At 48.0% G+C, this 12790-nt stretch overlaps 1 protein-coding gene across 5 annotated transcripts in view; it reads right to left on the reverse strand.

Moving 5' to 3' along the window:
• Window positions 1-3515, reverse strand: part of VPS13D (vacuolar protein sorting 13 homolog D) — a 253975-nt gene extending 250460 nt beyond the window's left edge. For 3 of the 5 annotated variants that reach the window (XM_081305182.1, XM_081305181.1, XM_081305179.1), the window contains exon 1: window positions 3354-3514. The gene's annotated coding sequence lies outside the window, so the exon portion shown is untranslated. Of the gene's footprint in view, window positions 1-3353 lie in introns of all 5 variants that reach the window. The other 2 variants (XM_081305180.1, XM_081305183.1) reach the window with 1 other exon arrangement.
• Window positions 3516-12790: the final 9275 nt, after the last annotated feature.

Here is a 12790-nt window from a genome sequence, read left to right on the forward strand (position 1 = left end):
GCTTTTGGAGGAGCCACCTTGAGATTAATTAGATTGCCCTAATCAGAGGTTCTCATATGGCTGGGATCTGGCAATATCTTAAGATGTGCGGGACTTTTTATTTGTTCATTATTGGGAACTGAACCCAGGGGTACTTTACCACTAGCTAGATCCCTTCTTGTTTGTTTGGTTTTGGGGGGGGGGGGTTTTGTTGTTGTTGTTTTTTACTTTGAGACAGGGTTTTGCAACGTTGCTTAGGGCTTTGTAAAAAAAGCCAAGGCTGGACTCAAACTTGCAATCCTCCTTCCTCAGCCTCCCAAGGTAGTTAGGATTACAGGCATGCATCATCATGTCAAGTTTGAGGACATATTTGATTATCATGCCTTCAGAGCCTGCTACCAGTCTCTATGATAGAGACCATAGAAGCTGCTAAACATCCTACAATCACAAAACCACCCCTCACAGCAAGAATTATTCAGCCCAAATGTCAACAGAGCCAATGCTGAGAAACCTTAATCCAGATTAAGGCAAAAATGCCCTGGGAGATTGTATAAATGAAATTCATATTCTGCAAAGATCCTCGTTAAAGCTACCATAATTAAATTGTGCTCACATATTCTTGAGGATCATTCATAAAATCATATAAATAGGAGAGATTAGACAGTGCTTTATCACTAATCTTAAATGCACTGTGACTGCTTGACTGGTACCTGGGCACCAGATGCTGCTGACACAATGGATTATCTTAGTCAATAATGACAAACACCAGAAATCCTCTGGTTGCAGCTACAGTACCAAAACTCAGTACTGAAGTAATACTGCATATTACTGGTATTTATCAGCATTACAAATATACTTGATTTTAACACAAAAAGTTAACAGGAGGAAAATTGAGACACAAAAGTTTAAATGGGTTCTCAGATCGCTCAGTTCACAGATCCCATTACAACCATGGGCCGCAAATCTTGCTCTGACTCCCCAGGCTGTCATCAGCCACCTTGTCACACTCCAGATTCTCTACAGCATGCATCCCACTTGGAGCCAGCCTACTTTCAGGATTCTTTCCAAGCACTGTGCCCCACCCTTAGTGATTCATCCTAGGGCCAGAAGATACACTCACCCCAAGGGAAAGGCTGACATCCACCAAAGACCCAGAACAAGCCCTCCTAAGAGTTAACTCCCTCTCCAGTAAGACTGACTTTTGTTTGTCAACAATAAGTTGGGTTTTTTTAAATTCTTTTTTAAATATCTTTTAGTTGCCAATGGATGTTTTACTTTGTTTATTTACATGTGGTGCTGAGGATTGAACCCAGGGACTCACACATGCCAGAAAAGCACTCTACTGCTGAGCCACAACCCCAGTCCTCAACAATAAGTTTTTTAAAAAGCATTTGGTAAAACAATTACCTAATTTCTTTCCAAAGTTACTTTTTAAGGTTACAGTTACATACAACTAGCAATCTGCTAGGAATTATTGGGTATTAAAGAAGAAATTACAAGAACAAATTTTTTGTTTTTATTTTGTTAAGAGGCACAGAGCAATTTATTGAAAAGTTTATAGAAAAGCAGAAACACATTCAAGGGAGAATGCAGGCCATCTTAAGAGCGAAAAAGTCTACAAGAACAAATTTTTTTAAATATTTATTTTTAAGTTGTAGTTAGACACAATAACTTTATTTCACTTATTTATTTTTATGTGGTGCTGAGAATGGAAACCAGGGTCTCGCACTAAGAAGGTGAATGCTCTACCGCTGAGCCATAATCCCAGCCCCAAGAACAAATTTTTAAAAGTAAAAAATGTTCAGCAGGTGGAATACAGTGGCACATGCCTGTAATCCCAGAGGCTTCGAAGACTGAGGCAGGAGCACACAAGTTCAAAGCCAGCTTCAGCAATTTAATAAGGCCCTCAGCAACTTAGTAAGACCCTGTGTCAAAATAAAAAATAAAAATGGCTGGGGATGTGGCTCAGTGGTTGAGTGCCCCTGGTTCAACTCTAGTACCCACAAAAAAAAAAAAAAAAAAAAAAAAAAAAAAAAAAGTTCAGCAATTTAACATTTCTCTATTGGAATTTTGTACAGGTGAATCTGTGAAAACAAAAAGTGAAACTGACTTGTCTAGTCTTACTATTTGAGCTCCAAATACATTTGGGCAAGGAGCCAAAGTTGGAGTACTCTTTATTTTTGTTGTTATTGCCATTAATTCCAACCCTAAATGCTAACTCTCCCTAAGTGCCAACTCCAAATGCTCTCTAAATAAAAGGAAACCACTGTCACTTGGTTCACAAAATTAGGCCCTACCCTACTTACCCTGGAGGAAGAACGCAAAGCACAGATTAAAAAGACAAGCTGTAAGACACCCTAGTCTGTAAACTGAGGCCCACGCCAGAAAGCATCCATTAGCCTTGTCTAAGCATCTAGTCCGGGCTTGTGGCCACTTCAAGGATTCCCTTAAGGAATCCAGTTTCAGGAAAGGCGGTCAGACTGGCCAGAATCCCACAGTGTTTACACTCTGGTCCACCAGGGCTTCTAGGCAGCTGCCTGGCATTAACCCCCACCTGGCTTCCCCTACCCCAAGGGGCAGGTGGCACTGGGGATCGGGGCTCAGTCCACCCGCGGGCAGACAGCAGGACATGACCTTGAGGCAGGCCCCTCCCCTGAGAGGCGACCAGACCCGGGAATAGGAAGGACTGGCAACCGGACCCGGCGTCCCTCCGTGAGGCGGCCGGGGCTGAGCGCTGCTGCCGCCAGGGAGCGCCGAGACAGGGGGACGGACGGGGGCGGGGGTCAGGCCGGTGGCCCCGCAGGCCTCCAGCCAGGGGACAGACCCCACCTCGCAGATGCAGCCTAGAGGAAATGACCCCAGGGTCCCCTGCCTGGAGGAGGGGCGCGGCCCCGGGGACAGGGGTCAGGACGCCCCGAGGCCGCACCGAGGGCCCAGGGTGGGCGGAGGGGGTCGTGCGCTCCGGGGAACTGACGGGCGCCCCGGGCCGGGGCCTCGGCGGGGCTCGCACGTGAAGCCCACGGCTCGGCGGAGGCGCGAACTGACACCCGCGGTCGCGGGCGCCGGGCTGCGGGGACCCGAGAAGGGCGCCGGGAGGCGGGGGCCGGACCCCGCGGGACACGGGCGCCGCGGGCCCGGGGGCTCAGCCTGCCCGGCCTGCGGCGCCGCGGGACCTCGGACGTGGGGTCCCGCCGGGCGGGAGCGGGAGCCGGGGTCCGGGCTGCGGCGCCGAGGGCCGGCGGCCGGGGTCCTCACCCCGCGAGGCTGGCCCGGGCCCCGAGCGCTGTGCGGAGCCGGAACGCCATCCGCGGGTGGACGCCGGCCCGCGACCCCCGCCCTGCCCGCCGCCCGGCGCGGCCTCGCTCGGCCCCTACCTGTCTGTGTCCCGGCGCCCACCCGCCCGGCACTGCGCGGCGCTTCCTCCCTGCGGCTCCTCAATGGCGCAGGCCAGCAGCGCTCGACCCGACCAATCGAGCGGCGACGCGCCGGCGCCTGGCCAGCCGAGCGCCGAGCCATCGAGGAGGCGCCCCCTGACGCCCGCAGCTGCTCCTGCGGGCTCCTGCGGGCTCCTGCGGGCTCCTGCGGGCTCCTGCGGGCTCCTGCGGGCTCCTGCGGGCTCCTGCGGGCTCGCAGTGCTTTGCTGGGGCTGACGCTGAACATTCCCGCGGTCCCCGTTTTACAGACGCGGAAATTGAGTTCCGGGAAAGGCAGGGCCCGGAATGACTCTGCTTCCGACGGTATTCGAACCCTTCAACAGCGCCTTGCATACACAGGAAAGGGACCAATGACCTTCCATCTGGCCCATCAATGGGGTCTCCACTCAGCAGCTACAGGGGTCTATAATTCAGCCCACGCCTACTTAAAAACTTCTCGGTTATACTTCATTAAAACCCACCTCCTCACCAGATAACGCCAAGATTCTGCTGGATTTGGTCTCTCTTCCTATTTGGGCCGCTTTTTCCCTGGCCCATTCTTTTTTTTTTTTTTTTTTTTTTTAAAGAGAGAGTGAGAGAGGAGAGAGAAGAGAATTTTTAATATTTATTTTTTAGTTCTCGGCGGACACAACATCTTTCTTTGTTGGTATGTGGTGCTGAGGATCGAACCCGGGCCGCACGCATGCCAGGCGAGCGCGCTACGGCTTGAGCCACATCCCCAGCCCCCTGGCCCATTCTAATCCAGCAGGTTTCATTTCCTATGGTAACTTGACCTAGTTTCCCCATCTTACCCTGTTGTGTTTTCTTCGTAGAACCTAATGCTACCTGAGATTATTTTATGTATTTGTTCATACATATGTTATTTTCCCCCACCCTGAGAGTTCCTCGAAAGCAGAGGTTTTATCTTTTTTCAAAAACGTTTATCCAGGGCTGGGGTTGTGGCTCAGTGGCAGAGCACTTGTCTTGCATGTGTGAAGCACTGAGTTCGTTCCCTAGCACCACATAAAAATAAATAATCAAAATAAAGATACTGTGTCTATTTAAAAAAAAAAATGTTTATCCAGCACCTAGACACTGATTGCCTAGCACAGAAAAGCATCAATCAACGTGTTATGAATGAACGAAGGAACACTTCACTCTTGCACAATCACAAGAAGAGCAAGAGAGACGCTTGGGCTCATATAAAGTCAGAAGATGCAGGGCACAGGATGGCAAGACTGCAATAATGTGCTCACCATAATTATCAACCCGGGTAATCCTAAGCTAATGAGGGTGACTGGGCTGACCGCCTCTAAACAAGGCCGGGGTTCCTGGGAGATGAGATCCATTAATGTCAAATAAAACCTCAGACTCCATTGGCAGAAGTCAGCTCTCTTCAGAGCTGAAGAACCTCAAAATCCTGACAGCAGCACAGACACAGGGTTGTACCTGGGAAGCAAGCCAGGGAGCTGTTGGTGTAGTTCATTGGTAAAGTGCTTGCCTAACGTGTGATGCCCTGGGTTTGATTCCCAGATCTCAAAAAAAAAAGCAGGCGTGGCAAGGCAAGATGGTGCCTGTCTGTAGTCCCAGCTACTCAGCTATTTGGGAGGCTGAGGGAGGAAGATCCCTTGAGCCCAGGGGTTAAAAGCTAGCCTGGGCAACATAGCCAGACCCCCATCTCAAAAGAAAGCAGTAATGGAACGATTCTGTATCTTGATTGCTTTGGTCACAGTTGTCACAATTCATTTAAGTGTGTACTTAAAATTGGTAAATTGTGTTTTATGAAGATTATTTCTCAATGAAGATAATGCTTTTAAAAGGTAATTTTTTTTTAAATCCTTGCCTTTAGGGAGCTTACATATCAGCAGAGCAGGAGAGAATCAATGTAAAATACAGATAAACCAGAAGATAGACTCTTCAAAGAAAATAATCCTGGGTCCAAGGACAAAAGTACAATAGAAAGATCTGTTTCAAGAACTTAACTGGCTTTATTTTCAATTCTAGAATAGGGCAACACTTCATTCCATAGAATAGAGTAAGTGTTCTGAAAAGCAGAGCAGAAGAGGTTGGTTTTTATTGACAAAAGCAAGCTGAAAAGGCAGAAAACAAAGAACAAAATGTATACTGGTCATTTCAAAGTTATTTTTGTAAGGTGGAGACAGGGAGACAGAAAAAAAAAAGGGAAATAACCAATTGGTTAACCTCAGATCATCTCAGATGATTTTTGTAAGGATTAAAGCATATAACAATCACAGTAGAGGAAAATTCATTGTCATAAGGATTGGCCTGTTTAGGAAACTTGACTTTTCTCTCATTTTCCAGCTTTCTTGGGTTTGGTCATGTAGAACTTCAGCCTGGGTGACTCCACTTTCATTTTTAATCTGGTCTGTTGGGACCCAGTGTGGGAGCCTTGTCCAAAGCAATGACCTCTTGGGTTTCTTTCATTCTTTCTTTCTTTATTTAATTTATTTTTAGAGCTGGAGCCATAGTTTCAGCTTGGGTCTTTTATTTATTTATTTTCATGTTGTTGAGGATTGAACTCAGGACCTTGCACATGCTAGACAAGTATTTGACCACTCAGCCACATCCCCTGTAATTTTTATCTTAAAGCCATGAAGCAAGACAGGAAGGAGTATACAATTTTATTTTCTTTTTTGCAGTGCTGAGGATTGAACCAGGGCCTTACAGAGGCAAAACAAGTCCTCTACACTGAGCTACATTCCCAGCCCCAGGTTGTACAATCTTTGGTGTGTGGCCAGGGAAGGCCTCCGTGAGAAGACCTGAATCAGAACCTCTGTTGAGTCTACAGGTGGTTGGTTTGGAAATGTAGCACTGGCTTGAAGCCCTCATTGTACAGAAGGGGAATCTGAGGACCAAGGTCATCCAGAAAGACCATAGGCAATCTAGGCCTCTTCTGAAAGCATGGCGCTCACTAACAGGACCTCAGAGCTTCCTGCATCGGGCTGTTATCCTGAGCAGTGACTTGAGATGTCAAAGCAAAAGTTTAAGCTGTTCTGGGGGATCCAGGTCTTGTCTGTAGCTAAGGGGACAGCAGCTTCTGTTATATTTGTTTGTTTGGGGTTTTGTTTTGTTTGACAGAGCTGGGAGTGGAACCTAGGGCCTCATTCAGGTTAGGCAAGCTCTTTACCTCTGAGCTACATCCTCAGTCTCAGTGTTTCAATATGTGTTTACAGTATAAATCACTAAATCAGGCAATGAGCATTTTGAATCCATCCCCTCACACACCTAACATTTTTTGTCTGGATGGCAGGGAATTTGTGAGTGGGCCACATCAAGTCGGGAGATGGAGCTAGGAATGAAACCCCAGGAACAGCTGGAAGTTCATCCCTGTCAATCTGGGGCACGTTCACCAGGGGTCTGACCAGATGGGTTAGGGTGCAGCCATGCCACTGCCTTAGGTGCCCTTCCTGTGGATTTCAGGTGACGGGGTTGTGTCATTCTGTGGTCTGTGTGCCTGATAAGCCTGTGGGCCCAGATTCTCTGATATGGGTTTGATAGGAGTTTGACATGCCTGTGCATGCATGTGCCTCTGATTTAATTTGGTAAGCGACAGTTTTTATGGACATAATTATCAGTTTTTTGCTATGCAACGGGGATTATTCTTCTCCATAAGTGCTGTAGGTCCAACATCTGTTATCCAGACAAGTTACCCAGTCATCCTACCTTAGCACTTGCCTTCAAAATGGAGTCACTTGAGGCAACTTGCTGCTTTATAAAGTGGACAGACTCGGGGCTGGCACAGTCTGAGAGCTGCTCCTCTGTACAGCAGGGAGCAACTCAGAGCAGGGAACAGGCTGTGTTCTGCAAGGGTTGAAACCAACACACCCACACACACACACCTACCCCATGACCGAGATGGAGTAGAATCACCACCACATGGCCACTGATTTAGTCAATTGTGCCTAGGTTACAAAATCTCCATAAAGAACTCTAAAGGTTCAGAGAGCTTCCAGGAAGTGGGGGGTGGCCTCCTCTGAGAGGGCACATATACACCTCTTCCATCCTTGAAGCGTCTCCCAAGTACTGTGAGTCATTAGAGCAAATTATCGAATCCCAGGCATGGGTCGTGGGAACCTGGATTTAAAGCCAGTGAAGGGGAAGAAGGCAGTGGGAGGCTGGGTGCAGGGAGGGGGCATGATCCCCTTCCTTTCCCATCATAAAGGGTCATGGTGGACACCCGTATAATGGAAGATAGGTCAATAAGAGAAGAGCCTGGCTTAATTGGTCGTGGTTTTATGTGACATGGGAGCCTTCAGAGGAAGACCCAGGGCGAACTTTCCATTTTTATGCTTAGGTTGTAGACAGAAGAAAAGGGCCTGATAGTCCCCAAAGATATGCTTTTTAATTGTCTTCTAATTTTGACAGCTGCTGCTGCCCAGGTGCCTTGTGGCTGGCCGTGATGGCCTCAGACGCCCGCGACTGTTCCAGGACGCTTGGCCGCAGCAAGCCAGGGGTGCATCCCAGACGACCCCAACTCTCTGCAGCCACTTCAGCTGTCCCCACTCTGGCCCAGAGGAGTCCCTAGTGACTGAACAGGGAGTCTGTAGTTAGCTGGTGGCCACCGGGCACCTGTGTGCTCTCACCTTTTGGTGTAGCTGGCACTCTTCTTATTTACCACGTCGGTGTGTGCGCCGCTTCCCCTTGAGCTGCAGCATGAGTCCTAATAAAGCCTCTGTGGGGTGGTTTTAATTTGCCTATTTGTGATTTTTTTTGAGGGGATTAGGATACTCAGAATCAAATCCAGAACTTCACGCATGCAAGGCAAGCATTCTACCACTGAGCTATATCCCCAGTCTTTCTTTTCTTTTCTTTTTCTTTTTTTTTTTTTAAGACAATGTTTTGCTAAGTTGCCCCTGCTGGCCTTGAACTTGCAATCTACCTTCCTCAGCCTCCAAATAACTGGGATGAGAGGTGCATGCCACCACACCCACCCCCTATTCATGATTCCTTCCCCTGCCCCTTTTTTGTACCAGGATTGAACCCAGGAGCGCTAAACCAGTGAACCAAATCCCAGCCCTTTTTATCTTTTTATTTTGAGATAGGGCCTCACCAAGTTGCTGAGGCTGGCTTTGAACTTGTGATCCTCCTGCCTCAGCCTCCCGAGCTGCTGGGATCACAGGTGTGCACCACCATGCCCGGCTTCTATTCATGAGTTCTATCTCAAGTAGAGCAGGACAACACTAAGAGGTGTTGACACTGAAGCCTGCTAGGATGTCTAGCAGCTGGAGAACAGCAAAGAGCAATGGCGAGCTGCTAGCTTCACCTACTAGAAGTTCTAGTGTGGGTAGCTGTGACTCTGGCTGCTAGGAGAGAAGCAAGGAGAGCTGCTAACTCTAGAAGCTGAGAGCTGCTGGCTCTCAAAGCTCAGAGCTGCCAACACTTAAGGGAGCGACATGTTGTCTTTTCATGATTTCCATCCAAATTGAGCCAAAGAATCTTCAATTAGTAATAGCTTGATGAACATGGACAGCTGCATAGAGCGGTCATTAGACAAGAAAGGTCTGGTACCATGTAATAGATGAGGAGAGAGACCCAGCAAGGCTTGTCTGTGCAGCATTACTTCTTTGCAGGTAAAGGGAAGGATACTTTAGTGATCTAGTACCAGACAAGTAAGTCAGAGGATTTCTTTATGGCTGAACATGACCCAGAAGGCAGGCAAGGTGAGGGCCGTGTTTTTTAGTAGTTATGGGTGGTTTGGGGGAAAGGGGGTTCCGTGGTCTACGACCTAACCTGGGGGACGGACAGGAGGGCAGATGAGGGAAATGTTACCTCTGAGGCCTTCACTTTGGGGTGTCATTTTCTGAGACCAACACCAGTCAGTCAGAAGAATAGAGGCCTTGAATTTGTGACTGGTGTCTGAAGCAGGGGCAGTCTTGTGGGGCTGGGCCTTGAACCTGTGGCATGTGACCATGGCAGACAGCATCAGAATTGAATCAAATCATAGGACAACCAGTTGGTGTTTGGAGGACTGAAGAATTGCTTAGTAGGGAGAATCCACAATTTGTGTCAGATGTGTTGTGTAAGAGAATCATGTTTTGTTTTTTATTAGCTGTGGACACAACAAACGAGAGGCTGCAGGAATTGGAAGAGTTGGGGGTCACTCTTTTTTTCTGTTTGGTTTGGTTTGGTGCTGGGGATTGAACCCAGGGGTACTTTACCACTGAACTACATCCCCAGCCCTCTCTATTTTTCATTTAGATATGGGGTCTCACTAAGTGGCCCAGCCTGGCCTCACGTTTGCAATCCTCCTGCCTCAGCCTCCTGAGTCACTGGGATTGCAGGTGTGCACCCCCACACCTGGCAGAGGGTTGCTCCTTAATTACCACCCACGTGCACATGTTGGCCCCAGAGCACCAAGTTTTCTGAGACAGGCAGAGTTGAGGGTCCCTGCTCAGTGCACCTGCATCAGCCCTTCCCCACCTAACCTGGAACCATCTGAACCAGAGGGGTGCAGACAACCAAAGCATATGCAGAAAACTTTCTTTTGGCCCCACAATGCTTTTAAATAATTTGAATCATCTACACTTTTTTTTTTTTGGTACCAGGGATTGAACTCAGGGACACTCGACCACTGAGCCCCATCCCCAGCCCTATTTTGTATTTTATTTAGAGACAGGGTCTCACTGAGTTGCCTTGCCATTGCTGAGGCTGGCTTTGAACTCTTGATCCTCCTGTCTCAGCCTCCCGATCCTCTGGGATTACAGGTGTGAGCCACCACACCTGTCCTCATTCATCTACACATTTAAGAAGATGAAGATGACAAGTGAAAAATCTGTGGGGGAGGGGACTTCTCTAGAACAACTGAATATCTGGCCACTGAGGACACTGCATGCTTCCTGGGCCTGCATTCATTCATTCATTCATTCATTCCCCATACAGTAAGCACCTACTAGATGCCTGGCACTGTTCAAGCACCCTGGGGGCTACATCACTGAGCAAAATAGACAGAGCTCTCCCCTACAGGAATTTGTGTTCTAGCAGGAAGTGCAGAAGATAAGCAATAACTGTACCAGATTACACAACCTATACAGCATTTGAGAAGAAGCCCCACAGGGGTGAAGGGAGGTAGAAATCCCAGGGGTAAGGGAGATACAGTCTTAATTATGAATTGATTTAATGAGATATTGAAGGTTTTTAATCCTCCAGAGCAGTGCCATTCGATAGAAATTGAATGTAAGCCAGGAATGGTGGTACACGCCTATAATCCTAGTGGCTGGGGAGGCTGAGGCAGGAGGATCGTGAGTTCAAAGCCAGCCTCAGCAAAAATGAAGTGCTAAGCAACTCAATGAGACCTTGTCTCTAAATAAAATACAAAAAAAAATAGGGCTGGGGATGTGGCTCAGTGCCAGAGTGCCCCTGAATTCAATCCCTGGTACCCCCCACCAAAAAAAAATACAAGCCACAAATATAACCTAAAATTTCTAGTGGCCAAGTCAAAGAGAGAAAAGAAACGGGTGAAATTAATATTAATATGTTTATTTAACTAATATATCCAATATATTATCATTTTAACATGTAATCAGTATAAAAATACTAGTGAGGGGTGGAAATGTATTTCAGAGATCCTGAGCAAAAAAAAAAAATATATATATATATATATACAAAAAAATTACTACTGAAAAAATATATGTACATATGCACACATCCATTTATCCATGCACAGTACCAAGTCTTCCACCTCTGGTATTTTGCATTGAGATATAGTTCACACATCTGCATTTGCACTAGCCATGTCTCAAATGCTCAACAGTTACCTGTGCCTGGTGGCTACTGTATTGGGAAGCCCAGGTCCAGAGCCTCTTGTGGAAGTGCACATAGCTCATGGGGGAAAAATAAATGAATGAATGAATAATAATAACGACTACACAGCTCAGCCCTTCCCATTACAGATGGAGATTCTGAGCTCCCAGTGTTTGGGCTGCTGTTCAGTCTGCTGGATTCTGAATATGGAACACAAGGCCAGGCAGAGAAGTCCCGAGAGCAAGGCTTCTCCTTGGTTGGCTATGCTATGAAATTCTTCTTCTTTTTTTTTTTTTGGTTGGGGAGTATTGGGGATTGAACTCAGGGACACTCTGTCACTGAGCCACACCCCCAGCCCTATTTTGTATTTTATTTAGAGTCAGGGTCTCACTGAGTTGTTAACTGCCAATGCTGAGGCTGGCTTTGAACCTGCAATTCTCCTGTCTCAGCCTCCCCAGCCGCGGGGATTACAGGCGTGCGCCATCACGCCCAGCTATGCTATGAAATTCTAAGGAGCGGGTTATTGGCAGCTTCCAACAGTCTACAGCCTGTCCACCCCACTCCTTAGATAAGTATCAAACCCAGCCAGCCAGCCCTGCCTCGGTGTCCTCCTCTGCACCGCAGGGACGATCTTGCAGAGCAGTTACTGAGATGAAGTCACGCAGCTGTTTCCCAACTCCTAGACCTGGCAATGCCAGGAACTTCCCACGCCCCGGCTTGGCCCTGGTCCCCTCCAATCACACTGAAAATGAGACCCGACATCCTTTCTGGGATTCTGACCCCAGATCTTTCCCAATCAGTGAGCCCAGAGATGTTCCCATCCCCTCCACCAAGGCCTCTGCTCAAACGCCAGCATTTCAGAGACGCCCTCCTCGCCGCCCTTGCAGAACAGCAGCACCTCTTCCTGTGCCTTTTATTTCCATTTCTCTGCCCCTGGCGTAGCCCCTCCTGCTGTGTCAGCTGCACACCAACAGGGCCCCTGCCCCCTCTCTGTTGTCTCCCCAGCAGCTACACGTAAGGAAAAGGCAACGAAGGGTTAGTAGGTGCCAGGCACTATTCTGAGCGTTTTGCAGGTAGGAATTCAGGTCACCTCCCTCTCAGAGGAGGCATTACCTTAATCCCATTTTACAGATGAGGAGAGTGAGGCAAAGAGAAGTTTGTTCACTTACCTGAGGTCACACAGACAGGAAGTGGTATAGCCAGGACTCTTTCTTGGGCAGGTCCACCCTCTGCTACTAAGCTACATCCCCAGTCCCTTTTTCAATTATATTTGAGATAGGGTTTCACTAAGTTTCCCAGTTGACCTCAAATGTACAATCTTCCCTCCTCAGCTGCTGAGCAGATGGGATTACAGGTGTGCACCACCACACCCGGTGTGGACCCATGAGTTTTGACCTCTGGGATAGCCCCATGATAATGATGAATGAATGAAAACTCGAGGGAAAGGAATCAAAAAGACCTTCCCTCCCCATCTAAGCTGGTCCCCACTTGGCCATACCACTTGTGCTCTCCTGATGGAAGGAAAGAAATGAGCAGGAGGGACACACCTGACCCACGTTGACTGCTTACCCCATTAGGCAGGTGGGTGCCTCAGTTGCTCCAAATGTTCCCTCTCACAGCAAATCATCCAGTGCTTC

Source organism: Spermophilus citellus (genome assembly GCF_964194105.1).
Source record: "Spermophilus citellus genome assembly, chromosome: 9".
NCBI lineage: Eukaryota > Metazoa > Chordata > Mammalia > Rodentia > Sciuridae > Spermophilus > Spermophilus citellus.